Source organism: Chenopodium album, chromosome 6 (genome assembly GCF_948465745.1).
Source record: "Chenopodium album chromosome 6, dcCheAlbu1.1, whole genome shotgun sequence".
NCBI classification, from domain to species: domain Eukaryota; kingdom Viridiplantae; phylum Streptophyta; class Magnoliopsida; order Caryophyllales; family Amaranthaceae; genus Chenopodium; species Chenopodium album.
The window spans coordinates 20,537,779-20,558,032 of NC_137839.1; positions in this window are offsets into that span (position 1 = coordinate 20,537,779).

Consider the following 20,254-nt stretch of genomic DNA (forward strand, 5'->3'; position numbering starts at 1 on the left):
AGAGCGGCCGATTTCTCGCGCACCAGACTCGGGTAAGCTTATTTATTTGCAACTTTTGTCCATATATATTATGCATGTTTACTGAATTATTTCTTTGACAGTTCTCACGCGAGGTGGTTTCGGCGATGGCACGATGCATAGATGCCTTTTGGAGCCAGCTTGTCCGGATGAGGAACGTGGCTACCTGCCGTCGGGACGACGCCATTCAGGAGGTAGTCTTGCCTTCATATGTTTTGCATTACCGCTTCGATTTTGCCTGTTTCTGATTTTAATTTCTTTTGCAGGGTCAACCCATTCCTTCTCGTACCTGCACGAGACACGAGGTGCGGAAGGATCCGGCGAGGTCTAGCTCGAGACGTCGCCGCACTACTTCGGGAGGTAGGGGCGGTCGCTCTGAGGCTGCTCGTACTGAGGCGGTAGAGGGCTCAGGTTCTTCCTCTAAGGGTGCACATGCTGCACCGGTAGGCCAGGGAGAGGCTACCTCGGCTCTTATAGGTGGTGGGATGTACGAGGTTGGCTCGTTATTGCAGCAGCCTCCGCAGCCTCAGCCTCAGGTTGATCTCGGGTGGACTGGTCCTACGTTGAGCTTCCCTCCTCCCGCGGAGACTGGAGCTGATGCTGGAGCTAGAGCCGGAGCTGATGGAGAGGTTACTCCTCGTACGGCGGAGTTTTATGCGATGATGGGTTTACGTCCCCCGGCGCCGTTGTTTATACCTGTGCTTTTTATTATTTATTTGACTTTGTATAGAACTTTGCCTTTTAGTTAGACTCATTTTTTAGACATATTTGTATATACATACTATTATGAGTTCATTTATTTATCATGTTTTTTCATTTATTATTATTATTATTATTATTATTATTATTATTATTATTATTATTATTATTATTATTATTATTATTATTATTATTATGTGCATGTTTGTGTATGTAAGAAAATGTGACAAATAATTTTGCGCAAAAATTCCGTCATTTTTATTATTGATGGAGGGTATCCGACTTTCTCCCCCAAAAAGAAAAAAAAATGAAAAAAGGAAAAGTCAAATAAAAAAAAAGGATTTATCAAAACTTGGAAGGTAGTCTAAATAAAATAAAAAATAATAATATAATTAATATAATAGCTACATTAATTAAAAGAAGGAATAAATTGATATGTAGAAAAAGATAAGGAAGTCGTAAAGTCATTAGCAGACTCGAATTAAGTTAGAAACGCGGTTTTTAGAAAGCGCGTACGATGAGGCAAATTGGCGCCAGCTGGCGCCACGCGTTTTGGTGTAGCGCCAGGCGCTACACTTAGCATTTGGCGCCAGGCTTTGGCGTCAGGCGCCAATAGTAGCGTTTGGCGCCAATAGTAGCGTCTGGCGCTAAATAGCGCTGGCTCCGAATCCTTCCCAGATTAAAACAGCTCCGATTTCGTGCATAAATAGCCCCCTGCCCAGCCGATTCTTTTCATAATTTCAGCAAATAAAATAATTCTTAGCTTTAGAAAAATAATATCATGTCTCTAGTCACCAAAACTTTTACCCAATACACCTATGAATGGTGTCGGTCTCTTAATGCCAAAGAAAGAAAAGAATTAGATGTGTTTCACTTAGTGGGTATTTATGGTATCAAAGGGGTAGATCTTGAGTTAGATTTTATTCATACTGCTCTAGAATATTGGGATGTAGATAATCATTGCTTTAGAATAGGGTATGATGAAATTAGCCCTTTGCCGGAAGAATTTGGTGCTATTTTAGGTTTCCCTGCAATAGATCTTGTAGTAATCCCTAGAATAGATGCATATTATTATAAGGATTTTGAACGCTTCTTCAATTTAAAAGAAAGGGATCTATCAAAAATAGTGGATGATAACATAGTTAATTTGAAAGAATTTGCTCGCTATTATTTTGATAAATCTTACTTCGAATCTTTTCATATTTATAGAAGAAGGGATTTCTCATTTTGTATGCTTAATCAATTTTTTCTTACTAGTGGTAAAAATAATGAGGGTCAATCAATTTTTTCTTACTAGTGGTAAAAATAATGAGAAGTCCAATGCCTTTAATAGTTGGAGAGACTATGATTAGTCTTGATGAATTAAAGAGGAATCCAAAAGCGCCTTTTCGGGCTCTCTAATTTTATTACAGGTAGAAAAATATATTTATTTAAACAGAAATCAAAAATATATTTTTGTATAGTAATAATAATTTATTTGCATTGCAATTTTTTTACAGATGTGGCTAATGGAAAGGCTGTAATTAATTAGCCCTCCAGACAATATTGAGAAGTACTCTCCAAATTGCTTCGTGAGGAGGAAGAAACGCTTCTATAAGATGGGGCGCCATGAATGGAAGAGGGTCTTCGAATCCTGCAACTTTGCCATCAAGTGGGTCATCCCTTGGTGGAAAAAAGAAAGAATGGTTGGTGTCAACAAGCAACCATTCTGCCGTCTTCCAAGCTTGTCCCGTACAACTTATTATTATTATTATCCCTGCAGGGTAAAAAGGCAATACGGCCTACTTCAGACTATTCCTTTCGGAGATCTTCGTCCTCCCTACGAGTTCCCTGTCTCCCAGGAAGTAGACAAATTTGATACTTATTGGAGTGTCAGACAAAGTAATTACCCAAAAGGTTCTTCCTTCCTTTCCCAATGATGTGAAGAAGTGGCTGCTGAAGAAACCTTAAAAGGATTTGAAGAAAAATCAGGGTAAAACTGATGTGAAGAGTTGTCTAGGTGACAAGGTGGTTCCTATTAGGGAACTCTTAGGTGAAAGAATTGAATTCAAAAACCTACAATGCCTAGGAAGAAGAGTACTACAAAAGATAAGGGTAAAAGGAAAGCTGACACCACAGAGAAGAAAGCTTGGGTAGAAAAGAAGCATGGAGTCCTAGCTGAAGGGGAAACTATCTACTCCAAGATTGAATGTAGGTCATCTAAAGGATTCCTACTAGCTAAGGGATAAGGAGGAAGAAGCAGACAAAAATTGGAAAAGGGCTAAGAAAGAGAAAGAAGATTAAGAGCATTGCTTAATTTCCAATTATTAGACTTAGTTTATTTTTTTTGTTATTTAAAGTTAATTTATTTAAGCTTTATTTAAATTCCATCAATAATGTAATTTATTTTATTAATGAAATTTCAGCTTTTTAATTATGTACTTTAAATTTATTTTATTAAAGCAATGAAAACCGAAAAAATTAATTTTCCAGAAATTTTTCGAGTACGGAAGTAAAAAATTTTCCGAAAAACACCGAAATGTTCCCAGAATTTAACTGTGAATTGGTGCCACGACTTCGAGACTGGCACCGGCCGCGGCAGTTTGGCGTCAGGCGACGGACGTCGTCGTCTGGCGCTAACGGTCATCGGCTGGCGCCAGAGTGTTTTCTGTGACGCCGATGTTCCGTCGATCTTCTGTCGAATTTTTAATTATTTCTAGGATGCGAGATTTTTTTTTAAAAAAAAAAATAAAGTGGCCGCACCCGTAAAGGGTTGCCTACGTATCCTTTCTTAAGGAATCAGGCCGAACGTAGCTCTCTTGAGTATCCTACTCAAGTAATTATGGGTAGTATTTCTTAAGTTGGTCAAGATTTGTCATGTTCGAGAACTCATTGCCATCCATATCAGTTAATTTTGCTGCGCCTCCTGATAGGATTGTTTTGACAATGTAGGGTCCAGACCAATTAGGTCTAAATTTACCCCTTGGATCTAAAACATTTTTCCTTAATGCTTTTAACACCAAGTCTCCTACTTTGATGTTTCTTGTCTTGACCTTCTTATTAAAATGCCTAGCCATGCGAGTTTGATAACACTGAGTGTGATGTAGAGCTTCTAGTCGTTTTTCATCAAGTAGAATTAGCTTTTCATATCTTGCCCTTGTCCATTCAACTTCATCGAGTTTACTCTCTAACGCGATGCGTAGAGATGGATTCTCTAGTTCGACAGGTTGTACGACATCCATTCCATATACCAAGGAAAATGGCGTATTTCCTGTTGATGTGCGAATTGACGTGCGATAACCCCACAATGCAAAGTGAAGTTTGTTAGGCCAATCCTTATAATTTTCCGTCATTTTCTCGATGATAGTCTTTAGATTCTTATTAGCTGCCTCGAATGCTCCATTTGCTTGAGGCCTATAAGGGGAAGAATGGTGATGTTGAATGCCATATTTTTGTAACAATTCTTCACATTCGGCTTGAAAGTGAGTTCCATTGTCACTTATCATTTCATGTGGGACTTCATATCGACAAATAATATTTCTCTCGATAAAGAGTGCTACATGTTTTGCAATGAGTTTAGCGTATGATAGCGCTTCGACCCACTTTGTGAAGTAATCAATTGCTACTAAGATATATTCATGGCTTCCTGTTCCTGGGGGAGTGATTTTGCCGATGATGTCAATTCCCCACGTAGAGAATGGCCATGGCGACGTGTAGGTGTAGAGCAAGGATGGAGGAACATGTTGTAAATAGGCATAGATTTGGCACTTAGGTCATCTTTTTACGTATTGATGGAAATCCCTATTCATTGTAGTCCAATAATATCCTTCTCGCATTATCTTTTGGACTAACATTTTGCCATTTATATGAGTGCCACAAATTCCTTCGTGGACTATTCTCATTGCTCTTTGTGCGTCCTTTTTTCCTACACATAAGAGAGCTCGACCCTTAGGTACCCTTTTATGTTGCTCGTTGTCTATGAGTACATATTGGGAAGCCAAGAGTCTTAAGGCTCGTTTTGCTCTTTTGTCAGCATGGGGAGGATATTCTCCTTTGGTAACATAATTGAGTATATCCGTGTACCACAGTTCTTCTTCTTCTTCTTCTTCTTCTTCTTCTTCTTCTTCTTCTTCTTCTTCTTCTTCTTCTTCTTCTTCTTCTTCTTCTTCTTCTTCTTCTTCTTCTTCTTCTTCTTCTTCTTCTTCTTCGTCTTGGACTACTTCATCATCTTCTATAGCCTGAATGTATGCTGGTTTGTGCCTTTTCTCTATAGTTAGAGGCATTTGCTCGATTTCCGTGGGAATCCTAACCATTGAGGCTAGCCTTGCCAAGACATCAGCAAATTGATTCTATTCTCTAGGTAGACATGTGTATTCTACCTTCTCTAACTGATCAGTAAGAGTTTCCAGATAGGTTTGGTAAGGGGCTAGACTTTCACTCCTTACTTTCCACCTTTTGGATATTTGATTAATGATTAATAAAGAGTCTCCGAATATCCTTAACTTTTTTACTCCCAATGCCAAAGCTGTTTCAAGGCCTACCACGCATGCTTCGTATTCAGCAGCGTTGTTGGTAACGTCGAAATCAAGCTTTATGGAGATTAGAACATGCTCTTCTTTAGGTGATACTTGTAATACTCCAACGCCACATCCCTTTTGGTTTGAGGCTCCGTCAAAGTACAAGGTCCAAGTATCATCTTCAGTAACCATTAAGTCTTCATCTGGAAATTCATTGTCTTGTATCGGTGTTGAGTATTTTATTGGAAAGTCTGCTAGAAAGTCTGACACCACAGATCCTTTGGTAGCTTTTTGCGGCATACCCTTACATCAAATTGGGCTAAATTGACTATCCATCTTGATATGCGTCCATTGAGTGTAGATTTCTCGAATAGATACTTGAGTGGATCTAATCGAGAGACTACGAAGACGGTATGCACTAGCATGTAATGTCTTAGCTTGGTTGTGATCCACACCAAGGCGAGGCACAATTTCTCAAGTGGTGTATAGCGTGCTTCATATTCGAGCATTTTCTTGCTTAGATAGTAGATTGCGTTTTCTTTGCCTTCTTAAGCTTCTTAAAGTTTGGTTCACATATCGTCGTCAATTTTGATATGAACCAACTTATGCATTGCAACCAGCCAATAAATCCTCGAATCTGTTTCTTGGTTTTGGGCGGTGGCATTAACATGATTGCTTTAATCTTGGTTGGGTCTATCTCTATTCCCCTAGAGCTTATGACATAACCCAAAAGCTTGCCTGAGGTGACTCTAAAAGTAAACTTAGATGGGTTCAACCTCATATTGTATTTTCTTAGCCTTTCGAAAAATTTCCTTAAGGCTACTTGATGGCCTGGACGGTCTTTTGATTTCACAATCATGTCGTCGACATATACTTTGACTTTTTTATACATCATGTCATGGAGTAAGGCAGTTGCTGCACGTTGGTAAGTAGCACCCGCATTTTCAACCCGAATGACATTACCGTGTAGCAGTAAGTGCCCCATGGTGTTTTAAAGGTTGTTTTCTCCATGTCTTCTTCTTCTATGAGAATCTGATTGTAACCTGCGTATCCGTCCATGAACGAGAGAAGCACGTGATTTGCCGTGTTATCTACCAGAATATCGATGTGTGGTAAAGGGAAGTCGTCCTTTGGACTTGCCTTATTTAGATCTCGATAGTCGACACACATTCTCACCCTTCCATCTTTTTTCGGAACTGGGACGACGTTGGCGACCCATTTAGGGTATTTGGATACCTTGATGAAACCTGCAGTTTTTTTTTTTTGGACCTCTTCTTTTATTTTAAGAGCTACGTCGGGTTTCATTCGACGTAACTTTTGTTTTACAGGTTTCATTCCTGGAATTTGTGGTATAGTGTGTTGAGCTATTTCTCTATTAATGCCTGGCATATCTTTGTATGACCAAGCAAATACATCGATAAACTCTTAAAGTAAGTTGATTAAATCGGTTCTTTCTTGTTCGTTAAGTGTTAGTCCGATTTGAACTTCTCTTTTATTGGTTGAATCGTTTGAGATATCAACCGTCTTAGTTTCTTCAATTACCGGCGTTTTCTTTTCGAGTGTTTCCATTGCTTTAATAAGTTCTTTGTCTTTTTCATTGTTAGTTAAGCAATGCTTGTCATCTTGGGTTAGAGAAGAACACAAGACATAAGGAGAAGAAGAAATATTATTGTACTCTGAGATCATTACATCAAAGAGTGATATGTCCTTAGGGACTTGATCACTAACTATCCTAGGAGAAGAGATAGAGGGGGGAGGTGCTACCACTAAAGACCTAGATGACTTTATAAGGAGAGACTCCGACTCTGACGACTTTTCAAACATTGGTCCTTGCCCTGTCGTGATGGATATTTTTCTTCCACTCGGAGTAGTCACCTTGATAGTCTTGCGCCATCCTTGTAGTGATCCTTCGGCTGGAGTGATTAGCTTCGAGGGATCGAAGCTTTCACTTTGTAGGACTGTTTGAATGAGCGAGGAGTTATCCTCTTTGTAAGTTGGCTCATTCTTTTCTCGCCCAAAAAGTAATCCCATGATGTTAAAGTCAAAGCATGGGGGTGTTTTCTCCTTATGGACAGGGGTTGGGATTTCATCCATGAAATAACAATCCAAGAAAATCTCAACTCCCGATTTCCTTATGCCGTTTACAACAAATGGCTTGGGAAATTCATGGCTTGGATAGTCCTCTCCTTATTTTATAAATTGACCATTAATTGTAAGAGGGTACTTGTAGACACCCATTTGTGTCTCCCCAAAACCAAACCCAGTGATGAGTACCTTTCACGTCGAATCATAATCGAATGAAGTGAAAGTGTGGAAAGTCTAGTGTTGCGGAAAGTTTTAATTTATTTTCTCTTCTCTCTGTTTTTGAAAACTTATTTTAAGAAAATAGTCAATCCAGTTTGGTTGGTCCATGATATGGGTCCAATAGTAGTGTAGTTGGATGGGGCTTACAAAGACCTTTCCAACGATATATTATAAGCCCAATTCCGATGAATATTGAGGAAGTTATGGCCAATTTACCAAACTGGGTCCGGTTTGAGCTTTATATGCGGCCCAATGATCTAGGGGAGGGCCTAATATGATTTATCATTCCTAATGCAATTAGGAATGGTTTAGTCTTCTAGAATCTTCTAGAAGGTTCTTTTCATTCCTAATTCAATTAGCATTGATAAATTGACTTTGTTGACTTTTCAGAGTTTTAATCAAAATCAAACAGCATTTTCGAAGAAATTATATTATTTTATCCTCCAGTACGGTAAACTTATCGGATTTTTGAAGACGCGTTGGTATCAGGCTTGGCGCCTAACCCCAGGCCTTGGCGCCTGGAACTTGGCCTGGCGCCTGGCGCTAGCCATTGGCGCCTGGCGCTAGTGTTGGTGCCTGGCGCCAGCTAGCCAGGGTTGGCGCCAACTCTGTTTCCTGAGTGTTTTGTTAATTTATCTTTTTTGGCTGATTTTCTCTATAAATATCGTATTAAAAACCCCGTTTTCATTCATCAATTCTCACCATTCATCAACAATCAGTTTTCTTTCGCAAATCATTAATTCTTTAGCATTCTCTCTCTCATTCATTCATTCTTTCTAACTTTGTGTTTTTATACAAAATTCCGCATTCGCAAGATCTAGAAACACCTAGCCATATTCGAATTTGCCTTCGCCCTAGGCGTGAAAGGTTTTAATTTCTGAGGGTTTCGTCCCAAATCTCTCTTTCAATTTTTTAATTTAACTGTTTTGTTTTATTATTTTCCTTGAAGTTACTAACGTGTGTATTTTGTTATTAGAAAGAGGTACGAAGCATCAAAGTAAGTACTTTATTGATTAATGGATATTATGATGTAGAATTCATGTTTACATTGTTATTATGATATTCCTAGTATCATGTCTAGGGTATTTTTAATATGTTTATTATGATTCCTATGATGCCTTTTATGTTCTTCCTAATATTTATGATTGTTAGTATCATGTTAGGGTTAAAGATTTGATTTTTATTGCTTAGTGACATGCTAGGGTTTGTTATTAATCTTGTTAGTATCATGCCTAGGATCTTGCTATTTTTATTATGCTTTCATATTAACATGAACATGATTACGATTATAATTGTTATAATTTATGATGATTATTATTTTATTGATTATTTATTATGTTGCTTGATATTTATTCTTTATTGCTTGATCACCTTTTATGCATGTTAAAGGGAATTTGGTACTTGTAATCACGCTTAATAAGATAATTAATAATCTTGTTAGGGTTAATGTGATTATAATTCAAGTGATCGCCAATAATAGTTTATTTGTGCATTAAATTCAACCAACATAGATTAAACAGGTTTAGGGTTAATCCTAATGATTTCATGTTAATTAAAAAGCGCACATGAATACGAGCAGAATAAAGTAGAGGCCTATTATTAGGGCAGGTTCAATCTCTTTTAGGTTGGATTTGTACCTTCATCCCCGAACCCTTATTTGGTTCTAGACCTTATGGAGTTAACGATATCTTGGATCGTTAAGGGGTGTAACCTTCATCCTATGAACGGTTTACAAGTTCCTAAAACTTGTTGGCGACTCTTTTGCTCTATCTTCTTCCCTTTTGGACGCCACCGTACTTTAGTGTATGATCACAGTGGGGTTCAAGCTAGTGGGATTTAAAGGCTTGAATTATTCCCTACAGTTTTCTGGCGACTCCACTGGGGAGGATTTCTATTTTAATTCCTGAATTTGTTTCGGCAATGATTTAGAATGAGTGGATGAGACTCGAAAAGTTCTAAGTATTTCATGTGCGTAATTTTGATTAACATTATTGTCATATGCATAAAAAATATCTCATTGGAAAGACCATCCATAATGATTTAAAAACATAGGATTTTACACGTAGGAAATTTGAGGAATGTCTTTCACAACTAGGACTGAAATAACACCGCGTGAAAGTGGATGATTTTATCGAGCACAGAAAGCTGCTGAGGCATGTGGGAAGTAGCGTCAGGGGCCAGAGCTTGGCGCCAGTGTTTTAGTTGTAGCGTCAGATGCCAGTATTGGCGCCAGGCGCTACAGTTAAAATCTGGCGCCAGTCTCTGTTTGCTGGCGCCAATTTCCCCCATATGCGTTCTAATTTCGACCGGTTTTTCGTATTGTTTGCTCGATCCTACTTCCTGATTGAATTTTTTCTCACTTTTCTGAAACCCATATGTGTTCTACATATGGACATAATCCTCTGGGAATTCATGCTCCATCTACCTGATTGAACGCTCCGTGCAACAAAGGGTACATCCGATATGTTGAATTCACCAAACCATGGAAGCGAGTTTTTTCCTAAAACTCGTGGTGTCCCATCCACTCGCGCCAACCCTTCATGGTTAGGCTTCCGCGCGGTGCATCCAGACAATTAACCATGGACCCTCTTTGACTAAACCATATCCCGAACTTTAGAGAAATAGAGTCATGGTTAGGTTGCGAACGCATTGCATCATATTGTGCCTACTTGACTAATTGTGCATTATTTGTTGTGCATATATATTCTATGTTTCTCTTAACCGTTTGTTGACTTGTGTTGAGATTAAATAAATTAATGACTTAAAGAACTTTGCCTAATTAATTAATTAATTAATTAATTAATTTGAGTCAATAAAGTCTAATATTTTAATCGGAATTGATCTAGTACGACTTTAGGCATACCCCAGTTGACTAATAACACAGAAAACAGTCCCAGACTGAAGCTCCACTATTGGCGCCAAGGTCTGAGCTGTAGCGCCACACTATGGTGTGTAGCGTCTGACGACAGCTATGTTGTGTGGCGCCAAGCTCCATAGTGTGACGCCAGTTCTGTCGCTTGGCCGACAGTTCGGATTATTTGTCGAGTCATCACCTAGAGTCTGATTAACCAGTTTTCTGTTTAATTCGGTTAATTTTGTTGTCAATAATGTTTAATTGAATCAATGATCGAGTTTAGGCACTAAGTCCCATGGTCTTACACAAGAGTCCAAGCATGTCACTTACACTCAACGCACACACCAATACACATACTTTGACCATGATTAAGAGAGTCTTGTGTGCGCATTTTTCCGTCATTTTTTTAGGGGGGTAAGTCGGATATTAATCCTCCAATATAAAAATAATAATACTTGGTTCCCCAAAAATATGTACATTATTTTTGCCAAAAATATGCACCCTTTTTTTTTTCTTCTTTCTCTTTTTCCCTTAAAATAAACCATAAAGTCAAGTTGATTCGAGTCAAGTAATTAAAACGCAAAATGGTTTAATTTACAGCGCGTGGTAAAGAAAGGAAGGACGATTAATCAAAGATAACCTCTTCGTACAACTCCAACTTTTCGACAAACCTATAGCTCGCAAGAGGAAAGCAAGGGTTATAATGGCAACTCAAGAAGATGTCAATGATCTTAAGAACCAACTGGCTACTGTGACTAAGACACTGAAGCTTCTCGCACTTAGGATCGATGATCCCGTGAAGCAACAACAAATGGACCTCATGCAAGAGAGCCTAAGCAAGTTGTCCAGCGACTACAAGTTTCAAGAGCTTACATCACAAGGGGTCTCGATGGACAAAGATCATCTTCCGCAGAAGTTCAACGCCAATGACATCCCAAAATTCAGAGCAAGTGACAACCCATACTTTCATTAAGAGCATTTGAAACAATAATGAGTATCAAGGGTATCGATAAGAAGGTCTTTCCTTCTCTGTTCTCGCTATCTCTCGAGACCGTTTGCCAACAATGGTTCTTTTCTCTCGAGAAAGAAAAGACCTCTACCTGGGAGTCTATAGCAAACACTTTCGTTGATAGGTACAAGTGCAACAATCAAGTCGAGACTGATCATACAGAACTTGAAATCCTCAAATAGAAAGAGAATGAAGGCTTCACCTCTTTCTTTAACAAGTGGAGAGAAACCTCAGCTAAAATGATTGAGGTGCCAAGTGAAAAAGAGTTTGTGAGACTATTTATCAAGAATCTCCAAGAAAAATATTCTAAACATCTTAAATATCAAAATAATCTCCATACCTTTAAGGCTGTTTATGACATTGGGATCAATATTGAAGATGACTTGGCTAAGTAAAAAGCTGCCAACAATAACTCTAACAGTGGCTGGAAAGGAAAGAAGAACGACAATCCTTCTTCTTCCAAAACCGCCCACTCAAATAATGTTAGCACCTTTAATTTAGGAGAAGTTCTTGCCATGAACAACCAAGGACAGAAGAAACCATTTAGGAGGAACTTCACTCCTATTGGCATGAGTTATGACACCGAATTTGATCGATTAAATGCAAAAGGTCTTATAACTCCCATTGGACCATTTGGGGACCCACCAGTCGAGAAGAGGTCGGTTAACTGGAACCCCAATGCACACTGCAAGTATCACCAAGGTAGGGCCATTCTACTAAAAGCTGTTGGAAGCTTAAGGAAGCTATCCAAGACCTGATCGACAATAACAAACTGTCGTTGCCCCCTGCCAGTAAGAAGCCAAGCATCGACAATGCACCTCTAGCTCATACTCTGGCTATCTCCGATGAGGAAAACAAGGTTGACCCCTCCTCTCTCATTAAACCTGTCAAAGAAATAGAAGAGGAGATCTTTTTCGATGTCAAAGATAGCCTTCCGAAACCGGCAAATAAGGAAGACATACAATTGATCACACTGTCTATGAATTAGGCATCGCAACTACTACGTGAAGCTCTCAAAGTTATGAACGAACTCCATAAGAAATATGATGAGCTTCCACTTCCGAAAGAAGAACCTAAAAGAGAATTCACACCAGTGAGAACGACTTATGAGGCAAAGCATTTTCCCTTACAAGTCACTGAAAAACCCAAGAAGAGCAGTAGAATCTACACTCCAATTGGGATCCCATATGTGCAAATGTTCGAAATGCTCTCCGAGAGTGGCGAGGTCAAACCTCTCGAACCGAGACCATTCGAGTCATTAAAAAGGACATATAGATATTACTGCCAATATCATCAATCAGGGGGTCACACCATAGAAAACTGTTTCAAATTCAAGGATTTGGTATAGAAATGATTGATGAAAAGAAACTAGTCCAAGTTCAACAAGAAGAGGACACAACCATTAATGGAGTTTGGGACAGTGATGAAGAAGATGTCTATCTAAAGGACATAGTAGGACCTTCACCTTCTGTATCATACACCACAGATGACATTTGGGCTGAAGAAGAGTCATCAATAGACGTCTTCACAAGATCTGGGAGAATGCAACCTCCCGTTTCAACACAACCTATGCCCACCACATATCAAGTTCCCATACCTATCATCGAAGACAATGACATTGTTAAACAGTTTAAGAAGACAAAAGTTGAGATGAATGTGTGGAAACTTCTGGCAACATCTCGAGAGCATAGGTTGGCTGTAATGAATGCCTTAGACAAAATCGGGATAAATTCTGACACTACTCCTGAGGGACTGGCTAACTTCCTCACAAGTGACCTTCCTAGTCCGATTAATTTGATCACCTTTTTTGACAAAGATTTACCCCCAGAAGGTGACAAACATTACAAGGCATTAAACCTCACGGTAGTCTGCAAAAGGATGAATGTTCCCATGACTCTAGTAGACAATGGATCGGCTATCAATGTCTGTCCACTTAGAACTGCGAGGATGCTCGGCATAAGGGACAAAGATTTAACTCCGTCCACACAAGGAATAAGAGCCTACGATAATACTCGCCGTCAAGCTCTTGGCAAAATAACCCTAAATGTGACGGCAGGAGCAATAGAACATGCTACTACTTTTCAAGTAGTGGACATCAAAGCCTCATTCAACTTGTTGTTGGGACGTCCTTGGCTTCATTATCTAAAGGACGTCCCTTCATCTCTCAACCAACAGGTGAAAGCTATAGTTGGAGGAATTCCAATCAATATCGATGCTTCGCCCATGAGAATCAAATCCATAGAGAATCCAATTATTAATGTGGAGCACGACGAAGATGATGAAGACCTATGGGGCTTTAACGAAGAAGTCTTCTTAACCCAGGAGGATGAAAGGACATCTCTTTGCCATGACCCCCATTCCAACATGATTGTCAACACCATGCTGAAGAAACAAGGACACTTCCCTAGGATGACCCTAGGAAAGAAGAAAGGGATAGCAAAATCACTGGAGTCACCTGGCCTCCCCAAGTTAGATACTTTCGGACTTGGTTTCGAACCTACTCGGAAAGATCTCAAGCGAGCCCAGGACAAGTTGAAAGCACGTAGGGACGCTCGCATTCAAAAGAAAGCAATTCCAATGGATCAGTACCCTCTTACGCTTAATGGTCAGTTCATAAAAGAAGGAGAGGACTATCCATGCCATGAATTTCCCGAGCCATTTGTTGTAAACGGCATAAGACAACCAGGATTCGAGATTTTCTTGGATTTCTATTTCACTGATGAAATCCCAACTCCCGTCCATAAGGAGAAAGCACCCCCATGCTTTGACTTTAACGTCATGGGATTACTGTTTGGGCGAGAAAAGAATGAGCCAACTTATAAAGAGGATAACTCCTCGCTCATTCAAACAGTCCTACAAAGTGAAAGCTTCGACCCCTCGAAGCTAATTACTCCAGCTAAATGATCACTACAAGGGTGGCGCAAGACTATCAAAGTGACTACTCCAAGCGAAAAGAAGATATCAATCACGACGGGGCAAGGACCAATGTTCGAAGAGTCGTCTGAGTCAGAGTCCGAGTCAGAGTCTTTCCCTTTAGAGTCTTCTAAGTCTTTAGTAGTAGCACCTCCCCCTCCTATTTCTTCTCCTAGGATAGTTAGTGATCTAGTCCCTGAGGACATATCACTCTTTGATGTAATGATCTCAGAGTATAATAATATTTCTCATTCTCCTTACTTCTTGTGTTCCTCCCTAACCCAAGATGATGAGCATTGCTTAGCTAACGATGAAAAAGACAAAGAAATTATTAAAGCAATGGAAATGCTCGAAAAGAAAACACCGGTAATTGAAGAAACTGAAACAGTTGACATCTCGAATGATTCAACTCATAAAAGAGAAGTTAAAATCGGACTAACATTGAATAAACAAGAAAAAACCGATTTAATTAACTTACTTAAAGAATTTATCGATGTATTTGCTTGGTCATATGAAGATATGCCAGGCATTAATAGAGAGATAGCTCAAGACACTATACCACTAATTCCAGGAATGAAACCTGTAAAACAAAAGTTGCGTCGAATGAAATCCGACGTAGCACTTAAAATAAAAGAAGAAGTTCAAAAACAAATAACTGCAGGTTTCATCAAGGTATCCAAATACGCCGAATGGGTCGCCAACGTCGTCCCAGTTCCAAAGAAAGACGGAAGGGTAAGGATGTGTGTCGACTATCAAGATCTAAATAAGGCAAGTGCAAAGGATGACTTCCCTTTGCCACACATCGATATTCTGGTAGACAACACGACAAATCACGCGCTTCTCTCATTCATGGATGGATACGCAAGGTACAATCAGATTCTCATGGCAGAAGAAGACATGGAGAAAACAACCTTTATAACACCATGGGGCACTTACTGGTACACGGTAATGCCATTCGGGGTTGAAAACCACGGGTGCTACTTACCAACGTGCAACAACTTCCTTACTCCATGACATGATGCACAAAGAAGTTGAGGTATATGTCGACGGCATGATTGTGAAATCAAAAGACCGTCCAGGCCATCAAGTAGCCTTAAGGAAATTTTTTGAAAGGCTAAGAAAGTATACCATGAGGTTGAATCCATCAAAATGTGCTTTTGGAGTCACCTCGGGCAAGCTCTTGGGATATGTCATAAGCTCTAGAGGAATAGAGGTAGATCCAACCAAGATTAAAGCAATCATGTCAATGCCACCGCCCAAGACTCAGAAGCAGATTCGAGGATTTATTGGCCGGTTGCAATACATAAGTAGGTTCATATCAAAACTGACGACAATATGTGAACCAGTCTTCAAGAAGCTCAAGAAGAATGTACCAGTAATATGGGATGACGAGTGTCAAAAAGCCTTTGAAAAGATCAAAGCCTATCTCGCAAATCCTCCCGTATTAGCGCCAGCACTTCCTGAAATACCTCTTAGGTTATATTTGACGGTTACCAAAGAGACAATGGGAGCCATGCTAGCACAAGAAGTAGAAGGCAAAGAGAACGCAATCTATTACCTAAGAAAAAAGATGCTCGAATACGAAACACGCTATACTAAGCTAAGACATTACTTGTTGGTGCATACCGTTTTTGTAGTCTCCCGATTAGATCCACTCAAGTATCTGTTCGAGAAATCTACACTCAATGGACGCATAACAAGATGGATAGTCAATCTAGCCCAGTTTGATGTACGGTTTATGCCACAAAAAGCTATTAAAGGATCCTTGGTATTAGACTTTCTAGCGGATTTTCCAATAGAAGACTCAACACCAATACAGGACAATGAATTTCCAGATGAAGACCTAATGGTCACTGAAGATGATACTTGGACCTTGTATTTCGACGGAGCCTCAAACCAAAAGGGATGTGGCGTTGGAGTGCTACTAGTATCACCTAAAGAAGAGCACGTTCCAATCTCAATAAAGCTTGATTTCGACGTTACCAACAACGCTGCTGAATATGAAGCATGCGTGGTAGGCCTTGAAACAGCTTTGGCATTGGGAGTAAAGAAGTTAAGGATATTCGGAGATTCTTCTTTGATCATCAATTAGATATCTAAAAGGTGGAAAGTAAGAAGCGAAAGCCTAGCCCCTTACCAAACCTATCTGGAAACTCTTACCGATCAGTTAGAGAAGGTAGAATACACATATCTAACTAGAGAAGAAAACCAATTTGCTGATGCCTTGGCAAGATTAGCCTCAATGGTTAGGATTCCCACGGAAATCGAGAAAATGCCTCTAACTATCGAAAAAAGGCACAAACCAGAATACATCCAGGCTATAGAAGACGACGACTTAGTCCAAGGCGAAGAAGAAGAAGAACCGTGGTACACGGACATACTCAATTATGTCACTAATAGAGAATACCCTCCTCATGCTGACAAAAGAGCAAAGTGAGCGTTGAGACTTTTGGCTTCTCAATATGTACTCATAGACAACGAGCTACATAAAAGGGTACCTAAAGGCCGAGCTCTCCTATGTGTAGGAAAGGTGGATGCACAAAGAGTAATGAGAATAGTTCACGAAGGAATCTGCGGCACTCATGTAAATGGCAAAATGTTAGTCCAGAAAATAATGCGAGAAGGATATTATTGGCCTACAATAAATAGGGATTGCCATCAATATGTAAAAAGATGCCCTAAGTGCCAAATTTATGCAAATTTACAACATGTCCCTCCATCTTTGCTCTACACCTACACATCGCCATGGCCATTCTCTACATGGGGAATTGACATAATTGGCAAAATCACTCCCCTAGGAACAGGAGGCCACGAATTTATTCTAGTAGCAATTGATTACTTCACAAAGTGGGTCAAAGCGCAATCATACGCTAAACTCACTGCAAAACATGTAGCACTCTTTATCTAAAGAAATATTATTTGTCGATATGGAGTCCCACATGAAATGATAAGTGACAATGGAACTCACTTTCAAGCCAAATGTGAAGAATTGCTACAAAAATATGGCATTCAACATCATAATTCTTCTTATAGACCTCAAGCAAACGGAGCAGTCGAGGCAACTAATAAAAATCTAAAGACTATCATCGAGAAAATGACAGAAAATTATAAGGATTGGCCTGACAAGCTTCACTTCGCATTGTGGGGTTATCGCACGTCAATCCGTACATCAATAGGAAATACGCCATTCTCCTTGGTATATGGAATGGATGCCGTACAACCCGTCGAACTAGAAATACCATCTCTACGCATGGCTCTAGAGAGTAACCTCGATGAAGTTGAATGGACTAGGGCAAGATATGAAGAATTAATTCTACTCGACGAAAAACGACTAGAAGCTCTACATCACACTCAGTGTTACCAAACTCGTATGGCTAGGCATTTTAATAAGAAGGTCAAGACAAGAAATATCAAAGTAGGAGATTTGGTATTAAAAGCGCTAAGGAAAAATGTTTTAGATCCAAGTGGAAAATTTAGACCTAACTGGTCTGACCCCTACATTGTCAAAACAATCCTATCAGGAGGTGCAGCAAACTAACTGATATGGATGGCAATGAATTCTCAAACATGACCAATCTTGACCAACTTAAGAAATACTACCCATAATTACTTGAGTAGGATACTCAAGAGAGCTACGTTCGGCCTGATTCCTTAAGAAAGGATACGTAGGAAACCCTTTATGGGTGCGGCCACTTTATTTTTCGACATTTCCGCGTTCCAGAATTAATTAAAAATTCAACAGAAAATCGGCGAATTATTGGCGTCGCAGAGCAGAGCCTGGCGCTAGCCATAAGTCATCAGCGCCAGCCGATGGAATTGGCGCCTGGCGCCAGACTTCAAAAGCTGGCGCCAAATGCCAATAACTGGCGCCAATTCAGGAATAAAATCTGGGCGAATTTCGGTGTGTTTCGGAAAATTTTCGACTTCCGTACTCGAAGAATTTCTGGAAAATTAATTTTTTTCGATTTTCATTGCTTTAATAAAATAAATTTAAAGTAAACAATTTAATTGAAAGCTGAAATTTCATTAATAAAATAAAATTACATTATTGATGAAATTTAAATAAGGCTGAAATAAATTAACTTTAAATAAAAACAACAATCTAAGTCTAATAAATCTAAAGCTAAGCAATGCTTTTAATCTTTCTTTTCCTTTCTAGCTCTTTTCCAATTCTCTTCTGCTTCCTCCTCTTCATCCATAACTTTAGCTAGTAGGCATCCTTTAGAGGACCTACATTCAATTTTGGAGTGGATGGTCTCCCCTTCAGCTAGCACTCCATGCTTCTTTTCCACCCAAGCTTTTTTGTCTGTGGTGTTAGCCTTCCTTTTTCCTTTGTCTTTGGTGGTATTTTTCTTCCTGGGCATTGTAGGTGTTTTGAATTTAATTCTTGCACCTAAGCGTTCTTTGGAAGGAGTCACCCTGTCACCTAGACGATTCTTCACATCGGTTCTACCCTGATCAATCGAAGATTTCTTCAGCAACCACTTCTTTACATCATTAGGCAAAGAAGGAGGAACCTTCTGGATAATCACTTCCCATAAAGGTCTAGCGCTCCAGTAAACATCGAATCTATCTACTTCTTGAGATACAGGGTACTCATAGGGAGGACGAAGATCCCCGGAAGGAATATTCTGAAGCAAGTCGTATTGTCCTTTTACCCTACAGGGATAATAATATGTTACACGAGACAAGCTTGGAAGACGGCAGAAAGGTTGCTTGTTAACACCAACCATCCTTTCTATTTTCCACCATGGGATGACCCACTTGATAGCAAAATCACGTGATTCAAATACTTTTCTCCACCCATGACGCCCTATTTTAGGGATGCGCTTCTTCCTTCTCAAGAAGCAATTGGGAGTATATTTTTCAATGTCGTCCGGAGGGCTAATTAATCCTAGCCTCTCCATTAGCCACATCTGTAAAAATTGCAATGCAAATAAACTATTATTACAATACAAAAATATATTTTTGATTTCTGTAATTAAAAATATTATTTTTCTACCTGTAATAAAAATTGGAGAGCCGCGAAGAGGCGCTTTTGGGTCCCTTTTCAATTCGTCTAGACTAATCATAGTCTCTCCAACTATCAATGGCATTGGGTTTATCCCTGATTCAATTTGTTCTAGTACAGTGGCTATAATTGATTGACCCTTGTTACTTTTACCATTACTAAGAAAAAATTGATTAAGCATGCAAAATAAGAATGCCCTTCTTCTATATATATGAAAAGATTCAGAAAGAGGTTTATCAAAATAATGGCGTGCAAATTCTTTCAAATTAACTATATTGCCATCTACTATTTTTGATAAATCCCTCTCCTTTAAATTGAAGAAGCGCTCAAAATCCTTATAATAGTATGCATCTACTCTAGGGATTACTACGAGGTCTATTGCAGGGAAGCCTAAAATAGCACCAAATTCCTCTGGCAAAGGGCTAATCTCATCATACCCTATTCTGAAACAATGAGTATCAACATTCCAAAATTCTAAAGCAGTATGTATGAAGTCTAGGTCAAGATCTACCCCTTTGATGCCATAAATTCCCCCCAAGTGAAATAAATCTAATTCTTTTCTCTCCCTCGCATTAAGAGATCGACACCATTCATGAGTGTATTGGGTGAAGGTTTTGGTGACTAAAGACATGATTATTATTTTTTTCTAAAGGAGAGAATAATTTTATTCGCTGGAATTATGAGAAGAATCGGCTGGGCAGGGGGCTATTTATACACAAATTGCGAGGAATTTTAATCAGATCAAAACACAACTTCAGCGTCAATTGGCGCCAGCCGCCAGCGCTTGGCGCCACACGCTAAGTGTAGCGCCTGGCGCCACGCGCCATAGTGTGGCGCCAGCTGTTGCCAAGTTGCCAGACCAGCCACACGTGCTCAACTTGCGTTTTTAATATTAGATTCGAGTCGGTTAATGACTTTATGGCTCCGTTTAATTTTCCTAAACACTTTTT